Here is a 14,927-nt window from a genome sequence, read left to right on the forward strand (position 1 = left end):
GGAAATGTAGCAGACCTCTGCATGTTGACAATCCAGCATTCATGGATGTTTCTGTGGAACGTGACTCCAAATTATTCACAGAAAATCCACTTATCTGTGGAATTTGAAAGGAAATGTGTTTTGGGAAGCTGAAACCTTTGGACACAATGATACTTGACACACTATTGGCTGGCGTTTGTAAAGCAGCCAATCCAGGAGCGGCATTCATGTTCATTAGCGCTGATTGGCTGCAAACTGTTAAGAGCAGAAATAAGGAAGTCTGTGTATATTAGCTTCTGTGGTTGTGCTAACATGGTTTCCACTCAGTGTATTAATACATATTAAGATATTTTTTTTAATGTTTGAAGAATAAAAATTCATAGTTTTAAACATTTTTAGCTCTTCGTGGATGGTTGTAGTCTCCAAACCCTGAATATGTTGGGGGTCCACTCTACTTCACTTTGACAAATTTCAATTAAAGAGCTTTAAAGCTAGAATATGATAATATTGAGTCATTTTTAAATGGTAACTTTTTCACACAGGTTGCTGCCGGTAACAGAGCCTTCCCTTTTCTTCAAAGATATCTCAGTTATTCCTTCCCATATTCTTGTTATCTTTCCTATTATTATTATTATCTTTCATTGCATTTTTTTTTACCATATCTCGGCCTCGTTTAATCTTCCTCAGCCATTTCATCTTCCCACCTTTAGAAATTCTGTCTGTTCTGTGCTAACATCATAAATATTAACCCTCCTCTTTTTTTTTCTTTTCCTCTCCTTCCATTCTCTATCCTATAGCTTTGCTCACCTCCTTATCCCTCATTCCTCCCATTCCTTGACAAGAAGACAAAGCCCGAGCCCGACGCTGGGAGTCGATTGAGATTGACTGTAAGCGATGAGCTCATATGTGCGAGAGCGAAGAACGAGAGCATATGCATACGACGGAAGTGATTTATGCCGGGGAAGTTGTTCTGAAACCTGCCGGTGCCTTCCGCTGATCCCCGTGCGAACGCGCGGCGGTTTTACTGCGGGGGTGTGCACGGGGCGATGGAGTGATAAATAACAGATGAATAAAAGAGCAGAAGGAAGACAGAGTGGCGTGATTGGCTGATGATGCATGGCGCCGCTGTAAATCCGTGCGCGAGTGAAAGCGAGAATTACGGCGAGCGGCTTGGGTCCGACGTGGCCTCGTACCGGACGCTTCAGAGGAAATCCAAGAGTTGAGCTAACATGGAGGAAAGAAGCTGCTGCTGATGTTAATGCCTCTCCCCTGGCTTGTAAATAATACAAAAAATATATATCTTTATGTAAAGAATTTTGTCCAAACACTTGCTAAACCTAATGAGACACTATAACTTTGGATTTAATTTTTAAATGGGACACTTGTCACACTTTTCATAGCAATTTACCGAATAATCTAAATGAAATGTTTGCAATGCGGTTTGAATGCACAGGTGAATGGAAAGCGAACCGTTGACCACTTCAAAAACAGGAAGTGGGCTACGGCGCAGGGCATTCTGGGTAAATACAACCAAAAACAAATGTGAGTCTAGCGCTAGCAGGATAAATGGTTTGCGTTTTTTTCCTAAAGACAAATGAGAAATCCTAACCGCGAAAATCCGACACCACTCCATATCTGTTTACATTTTGCACAGAGAAAAGTTACACTCATGTCTTCTTTGGAGGTTTTCATGTTGCTTCTTTGAGTGATTCTTGGTGCAACGCCCCCACAGGCGAGGAGGGGAACAGGTTTTTGTTTTTTAATGGTTTGGCTCGGTTGACACAGTGCAGAGTGAAAGCAGAGCTCACCAGTTGGGAAAAAAAAATGTAACAAATGTTGCAACTTTGATCCCCAACCGGACTATCAGGCGTGAAAACACCCTATGTCTCAGAAAATAGAACATAATATAAATTTTATGGAAACATGGAGGATTGGTGATTTATTTGCTGGTTAATGGTGTTCAGTTGATCTGAATGGAAACTGTTTATACTACAAATCCAATAAAAATTTATCCTGTATTGTGACAACTTTTAAGATGAGTTGCTCACATAAAATTGCATTTTGACCCTAACACAAGTGAGCCATAATTTAACACTTTACACATCCTGCAAATAAGTTTGGGAGCTTTCACTTACTTAGATTAGTTCATTTACGTTTAAATGTATTGGATATGTCGTATAAATTGTAACAAAATCAATACGTTGAATATGCTGCAGAGCCTTAAGGTGCAGCGCGCTGCAACAGAGTTACACAGGCTACTGTCAACAGGTCCCATTTAAATCATCCTGGGTTCTGCAGTATCTGTCCGCTTTCACCTTTTATGCCAGAAGCCACAACGGTATTTTTTATTTTACATCTGTCTCAATTTCACGTGACTCCATTTCCCATGAAACAGATGATAAAGTTCATAACTCACAGGAAATATTAAACAGAGTCTGGGTAAACAAGAAATTCAATTGTTTTTCAGTCTATATGAAATGGCCAATGTATTATTTTGAGGACATACATAAACAGAGAGGAAAAAAAATTGGTTTAAATATTTTCCATTCATATATTGCCTTATTAAAGCATAATCAAGTCACTGTTACGCTCAGGTGTAAAAATGTTGTACACATGAAAGACAACTTTCATGTGATAAATTTGACACCTTGAAATTGGGCCTCTGTCTCTTTAAGAAGCTCCTGCGCTTTCAGACACTGTTAGCCTTATTGGCTACATATGGCATTAGCATGAAAAATACAACTTCACAATATGTGAAATACATGTATGTTACTGCATTTCCAACAGTCCTTTGAAATACGAATATTGCGCATATGTGGCACATAGGTAATGTTGACGGAATAGTCGAGGTAAATTAATTTTGTGTTGTTTTATGTGTGTGTGTGTGTGTGTGTGCGCGCGTTATTTACTAGTTGTGTCACATTTTAACGTGGTTGAGACAACGGTTGTGGAACAGATGTGTGTGTGTGTGTGTGTAGTGATACTGCTATCGGAGTTACTTTGTAACAATTATTAAATTAAAATATTGCGGACTCAAGCACAATGTCTCACTCGATTGTTTGCTACCCTTACACATAATCATTGCATTGTTGTTGTACTTGCGACACATTTTGCTGTCAAGCCTTTATGGATGGATAAGATAGTTTTTTTGTGACTTGAACTGTATTTCATGGAGGTAGTAGAAACGGGGAAATTTATTTGTAGACAGATCCAATATTTATTTTAGTTGATGTTAAAATTTGACAACATTGAAGAGTAATTTCACTATTTCAATAAATCTGTAGAATTTGGACTAGTCAAAATGAAACGATGTCATTCTGAACTGTTCAGACATTTTTTTTTAAAATATGGTTTGAGTTTATGGAACGTCAATCAGATTTGCTAAAAACACTCAACAAAGAGAATCATCCACTGCTTTTAGGAATCAGGACTATCACTGATTTAGCCAAGCCAAATATAATTTCATTCCTAGAATCAACTTTTTTAAAGTGGAATATATGCATATAAAACCAAGGCTTAAAAAACAACAACAACAAAAAGCAGTCGATACAAAAAAAGTTTGTTTCTCAAAAGTACATTTAAAGTCTTCTCTCAGCTCATCTTTTATGAATCCAATATTGTGTGTAATGGATTAGATTGGCGTAGAAGAGGCGGCTCGCCCGAGGCGGCGTTCATGGAAGCACCACTGGGTAAAAAACAAACAAAGGGAAATCTCACAAAGCACATGATCAGCCCTGTATAAAAAATGAAACATAAACTCAGAGAAAGCCCAAGCTATCAATCCCATTCTCTTTCTCCACTTACTTTTTAATATGTCACCGAGTCATAGCCTGTGTTCTGCATGCCAACTAGTCTCAGGTATGGAGGGGATTTTCTTTTCACCACAATGTTTTCCTCAGATCTAAATCTAACCAGCTGAACTACGTGAATAATTTCTCCGTCTAATTATCCACATACTTACTTTTAAAGTCAAATTGGAGGAATGTACATTGTTCCAGTGTTGTGTCTGCAGTGAAGCCACAATGAAATGCAGAGGTGGTTGTTTGCTGTCTGTGAGTGACTGTCTGATTTCCATTTATTTAGCATAAGTGTGTCTTAGACTGCAAGGAGCGTGGGGAAAAGGGCAGGACGAAAGTTTCTGAAAAAGAAAATTACAACAACAAGAAGGATAATTGCTGCATTAAAGGCTTAGCGACATATTCCTAAATCAGCGCTACCTTCTTTAGACTTTTTCTGTCTAACTTTATTAGACGGCCCTCGCGAAAATGATTAATGGTCCCCTACTTTCAGCCTCCCAAAAAGCATGAAGGGAATTCTGTTTATGTTCAAGCGGCAATCCTTGTGAGCATACAGAGGAAATATGAAGGCAGGAGATCAGGGATGAACTAAACTGGGGAAAAAATGGATTTAAAAGAAAAGTGTGCTAAGCCAATCAAATAATGAAATTATGTTTGAAATATAAAAACAGAATTTAACTCGGTTGTTGATCTTAGCGCGATGCTCAGGAGGAACGCTGCAAATGTCACGTTCGGACAGCAGGGAAACGGGCTTAACCCATCAGACCGTCAGTTCCCGAAACCACACAGACAAAAAAAACAAAACTTGTAAAAGTGCAGGTTGGGGTCAGCAAACAAAGTAAAAAGCTTGCACAGTCCACATGACTTGAAAATTAGCGGTTCAGCTGTACCAATATTCCGATTTTTTCTAAGAATTTAATTCATGCTCAGTAACGAACTCCATATTTATTGAATTAAGTTATTTTTTAAAAGCATCATGGCTGCAAAAATAGTGTATTCAGAATACCTTCAGAATTTTATGATTGCCTTTAATTTTTTGCCCTCAAAATTACAGATTTTTGTGGAGCTTTTTGGTATTTTGGTGATATTTTGTCTTCGTTAAATTCCATCCAAAATCTGCATTTAGAAGAAAAAAGATTTAAAAAATATAACATAAAAAAATAAGGACACAAATTGGACACAAACATTTCTATTCTTTAACAAACATAAATAGCTCGATTTTTATTACTCTAACTCTTATAGAGCAGTGTAGTAAAGTAAGAAATTCAGTATTCACTTGAACACAATGCTGTTGGCCATTTTTGCGGAAAACATCATTAGCCTGAGAAACTTTTGAATTTCACAGAATTTCAAATAATTAGAGGGACTGAACGGTGCTAAAATGCTCTAAGTTATAACCCTTTCTAAGCTTAAAATGCCTTAAATTTGTTTCTAAAAAAATGCAAGGTGGCCTTAAATACGTTATGACAAGTCTTAAATTCTGTCATGTTAGGATTATTTAATCCCGTATATTGTATGTAGTTTTTTTTTTTTTCTTTTTTTTCTCCTAAGAGTTTTTGCGGCGCTAGTGGCTCGTATTTTTTGTACAGTAGGCAGACAGGAAGGAGGGTGAGGAGAGGGGGGAAGACATGCGGTAAAGGTCGTCGGGACCGGGAGTCGAACCCGCGACGTCCTCGTCGAAGACTAAGGCCTCCAAACGTGGGGCATGCTAACCCCCTGCGCCACCACAGCACGCCCTTCTATGTAGTTTTTGAAAAAAATTTTTTCCTCATAGGACTTTTCCATCAGGCTAAAGTTTGAGTCACCCCCAGTTGACTCAAACGCTAACTAGCTGCTAATATACCTTTGATAGCTAGGTCCTTCATAGGTAAGTGCAAATTCTTTGCAAATTTATAATCCTTTGTATATTTCTATTATGCTACAGATCTTAAAAGTAATTAATAATGGTCTTTAAAAGGTCTTAAAAAAGTCTTAAACTTGAGTTGGTGATGCCTGCTGAAACCCTGGGATCAATCTGGGACTGACCTGCTTCCTGGTTCTCATTCAGCAAAATCAGATCATCATTCCAAAAGCCAAAACACACAGAGAGAAAACTTTGTAGCTGAAAATGCATTTTCCAGATCCAATAACTAAGAATATACTACCGATGAACGGCAATGTTCCCAATAATAGTCCAATCAGAGCGATTTGAATGTGTTTCTTCTTATTTTAGGAAACTGTACCCTAAATAATCTCATTAGGGTTACACATCTCTCAGCCACTTTAATATTTAAAGTACTGGTAGAGGGCCCAGTAAGGTAATTCACCAGCAAAGAAAGGCACTTGGCTCAGAAGCGCTACGAGGTTTTAACTTTCACAATGATTTTTATTTTTTTTACCTCTGGTTTACCCATTCTTCTCTGCCTCATAAACAGTTTATTTCAGCAGTTCACTGTGCTGAGTAGCCAATGTCCACAAGGTAAATAATCCATGAGATTTTATTTTTGCCCCGAGGTTAAAAGCAAACTGCAGCTTCCAGTATTTCATCTAAAGTTTTCATAGATATTCCACCGACAAAGTAATCACCTCATATGTTCTTACGAGTGGAGGTTTTCTCCGGTGCCGATATTTTCCACGGGTGAAACGATTCATCTACTTTTACACAAACTATTTTAGCAGTAGGTTGATTATTATTGTTATTATTATTTTATCAGATTCCAGAGCTGGAGGAGGAAGAAAAAGGTTTGAAACACCTAAAAAAAATAAAAATCGACAGTTGATGTAATTCTGGTTTTGGTCCGAAACATTCTCTCATATACATTTCCCCCCAATCTGTTTATTATCTTTTTCTATTTCGCTCATATCTGCACCCACACAATCTTTCCATCTCTTTCTGTTCCCTCTCCCCTGCATCATTTTTCCGTCTTACAGCTACTCTTTCTCAATTTTTCACTTATCTTCCTGCAATTACACAGTGAGAGAGGGGCAAGGAGGAGAATCTCGTGGGGGGGAAAGAGGAGAAAAGCAAAGAGAGACGGCGAAGGGCAGAGCGAGGTGATGAAAGTCGAGGTCTCAAACTGGAAAATTGATCTTTTTCTTTGGGACTCCTCTTCTTTTGACAGCAAGCGGTACAGAATATAAATTGATACATTTGCTACCCGATCCCTGCCATGACACTGCGGGGGACTCGGAATCCGAGATCTCGCCGGGATGCCTTCAGGGAAGGCCGGCGAGATCGAATAAAATTGACGTGAAACATGTTGAATTACAGATTTTATGAGTCCAATGTACATAAGTTTATACATTTACACCAGCTGCGTTTTCGTTGACTACAATTTGACATTTCAAAAATACATTTGCTTAGTGGAAACGCATCAACTTTGGAAAAAGGTTATGGCGTTGATGATGAGGCTGTTGGGGTTTTTTTTTGGCCGTACGCAAAACTGCAGTGGAAATACTTTTGTTCGCGTGATCAACAGCCAGCTGTTGCCTCTGGCACAAACTACGAAGAAGACGACAGGAAATGGCAGGAGGAGGATGGAGCGGCATTTTTTTAAATGACTTACCATGCAAACGAATGTATTCACGTGTGATGTTGATTTCTTTTCTTATTTAAAGGATTTAAAGATTTGCAAACTCAGCTTCTGGCAAGTTTTTCATGGTCGTGTATAACCAGAGTCTCACCCACAATAATACAAGCCTGGCGGGCCACCAGTCTTAGACATTATTATTTCCAGATTTTGATGCTTGCTCAAAAGCATCAAAAACGTACAAATTTTTGTAAGTGTTGACATTTTTAACACCGTGGGCCGCTGTTTGACCGACCTGGCGCCCCTACCGCTGGACTTGGCAGGTTTTCTGGAGGAAACCCTCTATAACAGTAAATGGTATCCCAGAGTTGACATTTGCTTGCATCCTTACATCGAACAAATCAGATAGTACAGGAAACACAGATAGTGACGTCATCCCAAGACGTAGCACAAGAATTGAAAAAGAGATTTTATGCTGATTTACAGAACTTTTATCTAGTAAGAATGAAGAATTGCAAAGATACAGAATTGGTTTGGCAACTCCACTGTTTTTCTACACCTACTGTACGTTAGAAAACCCAGGTTTTGAGATCTTTCTAAAGTTGTATTTTGCACATATGCTTCCTTTTAGGTAGGGTAAACATGTCTCCGATGAAAACAGAAAAGCTGCATTTGTGTCTGTTTGGACTCGGTTAAAGCCCGTAAGAAAAACACTGGACATAAAAATCCAAAACTCAATGTTAAATCCCCCTTTATCTGCCCCAGCTGGTTTTATTACATTAATCATTCAATGTTAAACGAAAACGTTGAAGTGACGGCAGAGAGCTCAAGTCAGTCCGTCAATCTGTTGCCAAGTAAGCCGTCAGGCTGTTCTCAGATGTACTTGTGATGGAACGGTGCCTCGCAAATGTCAAGCAGATCTGATTTTTACTTTAACGTAACATTTAAATGTTCCTGTTTGGCGTCAGGATGAGGAGACGGGAAACACGGCAGCTCTGTCTGCTTCGGCTCAAAGGCGAAGTTGGAAACTATTTCTTCGTTCCTCTTTATCTGTCTCGATCCGTGCGGAGAGAAAGGAAAAATGAAAGGATTTTTTTTTTTTTTCGTGAGTTGCTTTTTTTCTCCACAAAGATAACTTCTAAAAATAAGGAAGACATTTTCACTAACATCTATAATTCATGTGCCCTCCGCTTTATTTTGCATCTTCGTTGTCCCAGCTAAAGTTACCCTATGGAGTTGAAAATGGTGAAAAAAAGGCGAAACTACATCACGCTTCCATTACTCTGTTCAGAACAGCGTTAGCATTAACATCATGTGACTTATTCAAAACGAATTTTAATGCATCTATAAATCTATCTTGTTGTGTCATAGCACCTTTTTTTTAAACACTTTTGTCTTTGGATTAAGTGCAGTGACTCCACATTTGGTCACTCCAGGCAGAATTCATAAAACCTTTGGGTTTTTACATTGGTTTTGCCAGTCAAATAATTGCTTGACAATAAATACACATAGCTCTTAAGTTTGTTGAATAGAACCAATTTGCATAATAATAGCTGTGTTTCCATTGACCGTATGATTGCGCAATTTCACATTTTGAAAATAAATTTCATCACACGAGTCACATGATCAACAAGCGACTGTTGCTACTGGCAAAAACCACAAAGAAGAAAACAGGAAGTAGTTGGAAGATGCTTTTAAATTAATAAACGTATTCACTCTTATTTAATCATATTTAATCAGCATTAATCACCGCAATGGCGAAATTAGCAGACTATCAACAAAGTTTTGAGGACGTTTGTAATGGAAGCACAGCTGGTGACACTGTAGCTGAGACTAAGAAAACTGGAAAAGGATGAAAAAAAAAGTAAAATAAAAAAACTATAATCTGTTTTTCAGTCATTAATGTACTTAAGCTGAAATCATTTATTGAAATGCTTTTTGCCATGCTTGTTTTTCTGGTTGAGTGCCAGTCACATTCATGAAGCATGGCCAACTAAAATCAGAAAGTATGAGGCCGATCTTATGCAAAAAGAAAAACAATAAATGTCATAATTATTGAATAGAGAATAAAAGTGTTAAAAAAAAACATTTGAGAAGTTGATGTGACTTTACATGTGTAGGAGTATTGTCTGTTTTTGCCCAGAAGCTAATGCTGCTTAGGGAACCATAGCATGGTACAGTTAGGAAATCCCTGCACCTCTAATATTTCACTGCACCACATTTACATTTTACTCATACTCTAGAACATGTGAACATAAGAAGACCAACATTTTACACTTTTATAGTGTAAAATTGTGCAGTTATTAGATCTAAATCTTACTCATTTACCTCTGGATGGTAACCTTCACAATAATCAACCATTGGATCAATGAAGGACTCCTGGATCACATGATGCAACACCAACTCCTACATCAGTGTTGAATGTGGCTGAGAAAGCAGTGAAACTTACAAATATATATATATATATATATAAATATATATATATATATATATATATATATATAGTTATGTAGTTTGGAGAGTGGCCACATCAGTCCGACGTGTCTCCCTGAAAGCCCTGCAGCAGACATCTTAAGCAGCTTCATGACAGCTGTGTCTACAAACCCAGCAACGTTTGGTGTCGTCTTGACTAAATCCGCAACATTCGACCCAACTCCACTTTGAAAAGGTGCAGCAGCTGCAGCAGGAGGAGGAGGTTCAGTAATAGAAGATCAGAACAACACTGTGGTTCTTCAAATGATTTTTCAAAAGTCCTTTTTGCATTGTTTATTACGTTTCAATGCGTTTTACTCAACGGGGAGGGACTACAAAGAGTTATCAAGGCTGAATCTTCCACATCATTTCCTATTTCTCTTTCTTTTGAACTTTTTATAAAAAATTTTATCTGCTCTCTGTTCGCTCAGATGCTATTTTCGCTCCTTCCACTGGAAGTGATTTTTGTCCTTCAGACCTTTATTCCTGCACGCAGCCGTGTGGTTGTGTGTATCTGTGTGTGTGGACTCTCCACATGCCCCTTGTTAGTGCGTGATTATCTGTTTTCCATGTGGAGAAATCTGTGCCTATTATTTCATCACAAACTATGTAAGTGTGTGTGTGTGTGTGTGTGTGTGTGTGTGTGTGTGTGTGTGTGTGTGTGTGGTTGTGGTGCTGAGCGTGGATTAATCTGTCCGCCAAGGCCGGACTGTAAGACTCGATTTTAATTGGAGCCAGACATCCAAGCACACATAACAATGACACAAAGGGGGCAGCGGTGGGAGTTTTAATGCAATGCATTTGTGTCTGTGTGTCCACATGTTTCATTGTAAACATTTAGCAATAGTTTGTGCACTTCGCTACCCGTAAACTGACCTGAACAGTTGGCATTACCTTCTCTGTGAAACCAACAGCGCTCTAGCAGTGGTCACCAAGAAGCAGCTGAAGCCTGAAGAATTATTTTTGTTAGAAAAAAAAAAAATCCATCTACCTGATTGTCACACTGTAAAAATGTGGGACCACCTTTCTTGATGATCACTTCAGAAATTTTGTTTAGGCCGCTTGATGACCGTTTGCAGGAGGCTGAGGGAAGGTGAAGTGATGTGGTGAAGGGGATCTAAAATCTGGAGCCTATTCAATAGAAAAATGGAAATCAGGAAGGTACTAAAAGTCCCATTCTCAGTAAAACTGTAAGGCTTGATATGTTTAAAAAAGTTGATGGTGTCTGTAATTGTCTTTAGTTTTAAAAAATAAAAGAGATGTTGTAAAGGATGTGGCTCACCACTTTTGGAGCTCGCAACCAGTCCAAAGCCGGGTTGCGGGCGGAGCTCCATATTCACAGCATATTGCCGTCTCCAGTGTGCAATAAGGTTAGTTCTGCAAATTTATAGCAAGGTGGTCCTTTTTTATAGCTTTTGTAGTCATAAAAAGCTCCCATCCTTACCCACAGCGATCTGCAGTGCTAGCTATCTTCTGCTTTCTAATAAAGTGTTTGTCAACAAGAGGCAAGGCCCAGCATCGAGTAAATGGATGGAACATCTTTCTAAATAAAGATGTATCTCACAATTAAATGACTTGAATTGTATCGATGTGAGGCCATGAAAACGGATGATCTAACTCCCTAACAGATTCCTTTCATAGTGACTTCAGCTTGGATATTTGGCAATATTAAAGCTGCAGTATCATGCAAAATCAAACTTTCTGAGCTTTTGTGAGCTGTTCCCTCATGAAAAACACACCCAGTGTTGCCTTGATTCTTTAATGCATGTTTGAGAAATACTTTAATCTCAATGGCAACCATTCAGCTCTGCAAAACGCCTGAGTGGACCTAGCCCCGCCTTCAAGGATGAAGCTCCTCCTTGGAGCTACAGTTACCAAGCTTCCGAGCGTTTGCCTCACAGAGCATCCCTCCCACATGACTCTCGCACTCAGCTCCTACAGACTAGCCAACAACAATTAGCAAACACTTTATAGAACATCTTCCTGGCTCATTATGCGAGGTACATCTCAATGAAACGCTGGTAAAAGCGTTCTTAAAGGGTTAATAATAGAGGAATTATGTTGTGATGACTTCTTTAAGGCGGAGTTTCAAAAAGAGCCTGAGCTTCTTAAAGAGACAGTGGCCCAATTTCAAGGCGTCAAATTACAAAGTAACAACATCATACATACTATCTACGTATGTGCTATGAAATGCCTGGAAAATACATAATAATGTCCCCCTAACATAAAAATCATATATCCAGTGGCTAATATAGAACCATAAAGTCTCCATCCTTAGACCTATTTCCGTAATAGAATACGTAATAAATCATGTCTTCTGTCTTGTTTTTCTACCCAATGTCTAAGCGTTTGTGACTCATCCTCATATTACATGATTCCACATTGGAAACGTGACGACAGAAACCCAAAATAACATTTCTGAACTGTCCACCTGTGGGTGAGTCCTAACTTTTGAATGTGATGCGGGCCAACACACGGGACAGTTTGAGGTAGACAGTCGGACAACTTGCAGGCGCTGTGCCTGAAGCCAGTCATCCATTATACGTATTCACACTCTGTCTACTTGTAGGCACCTTCATATTCAGCCGTTTGACGTTTCTCCACCCAACTTCACACACAACAGGGACAAAAACTGTCACGTGGCTTAGGCTCTTGTTCTTCTGTTAGATTACTCTTTGACTTTTAGAGCAGGAACTCTCAGGAGTGGAGGGAAAGAAGAAGAGAGGAGGCAAAGACATGCAAAAGGAAAGTAGGGAAGTGACGAGGTGAAGGTTTGGAGAGGTGTAAAGTACTGAGCAGCTGGCCTGTCATAGAGAGTGAAGAGAGGCTGGTGAAGTTGACAGGTTTAAGGTGGAGAGGAATGAAAAAAAAAAAGCAAGAATGCAGAGAATTCCCAGTTCTGTGTGCCTTGAGGTGTAAAGAAAGGCAGAAAGAACTCTGGCTTTATTCAGTCTTTGCATCTTGGTTGCCAGATTCCAACTTTATTCCTCTCATTTGGTTGATGCAGATTGAGTAGGACGTGTATCATCAATAGCCAGACATGAACTCTGTCTTCAGTGTTCAGGGTAGATATGACACCTTACGGTACAAACCGGAAACCTTTGTACTAGAAGCTCGACCAATCGCAGGCAGTATTCAACGTAACATCAGATTTGTCACATTCAAGTTCAAAAATACCCTATTGATCCAAAAGGGAAATTAAATGTTGTAACTCATATCAATTCAAAGTTACTGTAGATAGTGATGGGTGTGTGCTGGAAAGATCTCCTGCAGTGTTCTATATTAAAGCGAATTTGAAGAAGACTCTGACTAAAGACAATCTTACAGAACAAATTAGGCTGAATTGTGTTCAATAATAATCCACGGTTTATTATTAGGGAAGCATTGCACGGTTCTGTTGGGGATGGTGTTGTCTACACAGACGTTTATGCAGTTGTTCACACACACTCAGTCATGGCGTTTATGTCCTATCCATGGGGCTGGCAAAGAGCAATTCAATCTGTTACTTCAAAACAACCCTGTTTAACAAATACACTAAAAGCTGAGGTTGTCGTGGTGAAAAGAGCAGAAATACAAAGTCATTGAACATTTTATTTACGATTATGCAGGTAAAACATGTATAAAATAAATAAATACCAGGCCCCCAATATTTATATTTATTTAGATTTATGGTCAGAGGGTTAGCTTGCGTCAAGCAACCAATGTATGTCCCATGGTTAGTTTACCATTAGACCTGGACAAGATTTTGAGTTCAGTCAACAAGGCAATATTGTGTACAGTTGTGTGTAACTTCCTTTGATGTCCATATCAGAAGTATATTTTTAGTGGCTGAGATGCTAACATTGTGGGAACATTCTGTAATGATAATGGAAAGCATATTTGGAGAGATTCAGTTTAATCGATACGACACAATTATGGGTAATAGAATTGCAAATAGGCTACATGTTTTCTTGAAATTGTGAAATCCTACTTAACATCCATGCCAAGAACTAAAACGGATCAAGAAGTAAAAGATTGCATAAGGTCTCAATACTCAATTTTGATACCTTGGGTTTTTCTTTTCTTAATCTTTTGGTCTCACAATTGGGTTCTTTGATGTGGAAGTGGAATCAAGGAACCAAAAAGCGAGGAACAGAAATGGATGTCTCCCCAAAATTGCAGTAAGTTAAAAAAAAAAAAAAAAAAACTGGAACTACAGCTCCCTTGCCAGTATGAAGGCGCTGCAGATGCACAAAAGTTTTGTCAGAGCAAGCTTTCCTGGTGCATTTTCAAACAGACTCTCAAACTTTTGAAGGAGGTGGAAAGCGACCCAGCCAAGATCCAAGCAGGAAGAACGCCAGGAAGAAGCTCTGGGTAATGATTTCAACAGCCAGTAATTTATGAATCAGGGAGCAGCTTAACTCTGACCACAGGAGGAGGAAATGTGTGCTGTTTTTAAAGCTTTGGTTGACATTTTAGAATTTGCTGATTTTAAATATGAGGAAACTAAAGTATAGGCAACCAACACATAGCTGTAATGAGGCTATCAAAAATCTCTTTCATGTTGCATTTAAAAATGAGTCGCCTGGCTGGCAAGGATTTGATGGTCCAAATAATTTGAAAGTCCAATAATACAAAAAAATAAACTGTTACTTGCTTTCCTAAGTACCAAGAATAATTTCAGTATATATGAAATAAAGTATTTATGAAAGAAACAGATAAAAATGTTTGACAAACTAGCTTAGCTGTCTAGCTTAAATGCCATGCATTTGGTCATTTAGCAAACTGATTTTGATAAATAAATTGCCATCGTAGGATATTCAGTGAAGGAATATGTTAGAATGTCACAAGGTTTTCTGAAAGAGACAGATAAAATGTCTGACAAATTAGCTTAGCCGTCTAGCTTAAATGTCAAACATTTCGTCGTTTAGCAACTTAATTTTGATAAATTGCCATTGTAGAACATTCAGTGAAGGAACACGTTACTATCTCACAAAAACTACCTTATGCTTTAAAACAATGTGTACTGATAATAACCTCTGCTAATTAGGTTATTTAGAAGTAACAAAAGCCAGCTAAACTATCTTAACTATGCTAACTAGCGTCATTGCGCAATATGCTAAGGTAGCCTTTTCACAACAATTTTATGTTGAGTTTGTGGCTTTCTGAAAGTCACATGGATGAAAGAAAA

The 14,927-nt window shown here is 38.5% G+C and overlaps 1 protein-coding gene across 4 annotated transcripts in view; it reads left to right on the forward strand.

Moving 5' to 3' along the window:
- sorcs2 (sortilin-related VPS10 domain containing receptor 2) overlaps positions 1-14,927 on the forward strand; it is a 311,820-nt gene that overhangs the window by 163,466 nt on the left and 133,427 nt on the right. The gene's annotated exons all lie outside the window — the stretch shown is intronic.

This window comes from Xiphophorus couchianus, chromosome 14 (genome assembly GCF_001444195.1).
Source record: "Xiphophorus couchianus chromosome 14, X_couchianus-1.0, whole genome shotgun sequence".
Lineage (NCBI taxonomy): Eukaryota > Metazoa > Chordata > Actinopteri > Cyprinodontiformes > Poeciliidae > Xiphophorus > Xiphophorus couchianus.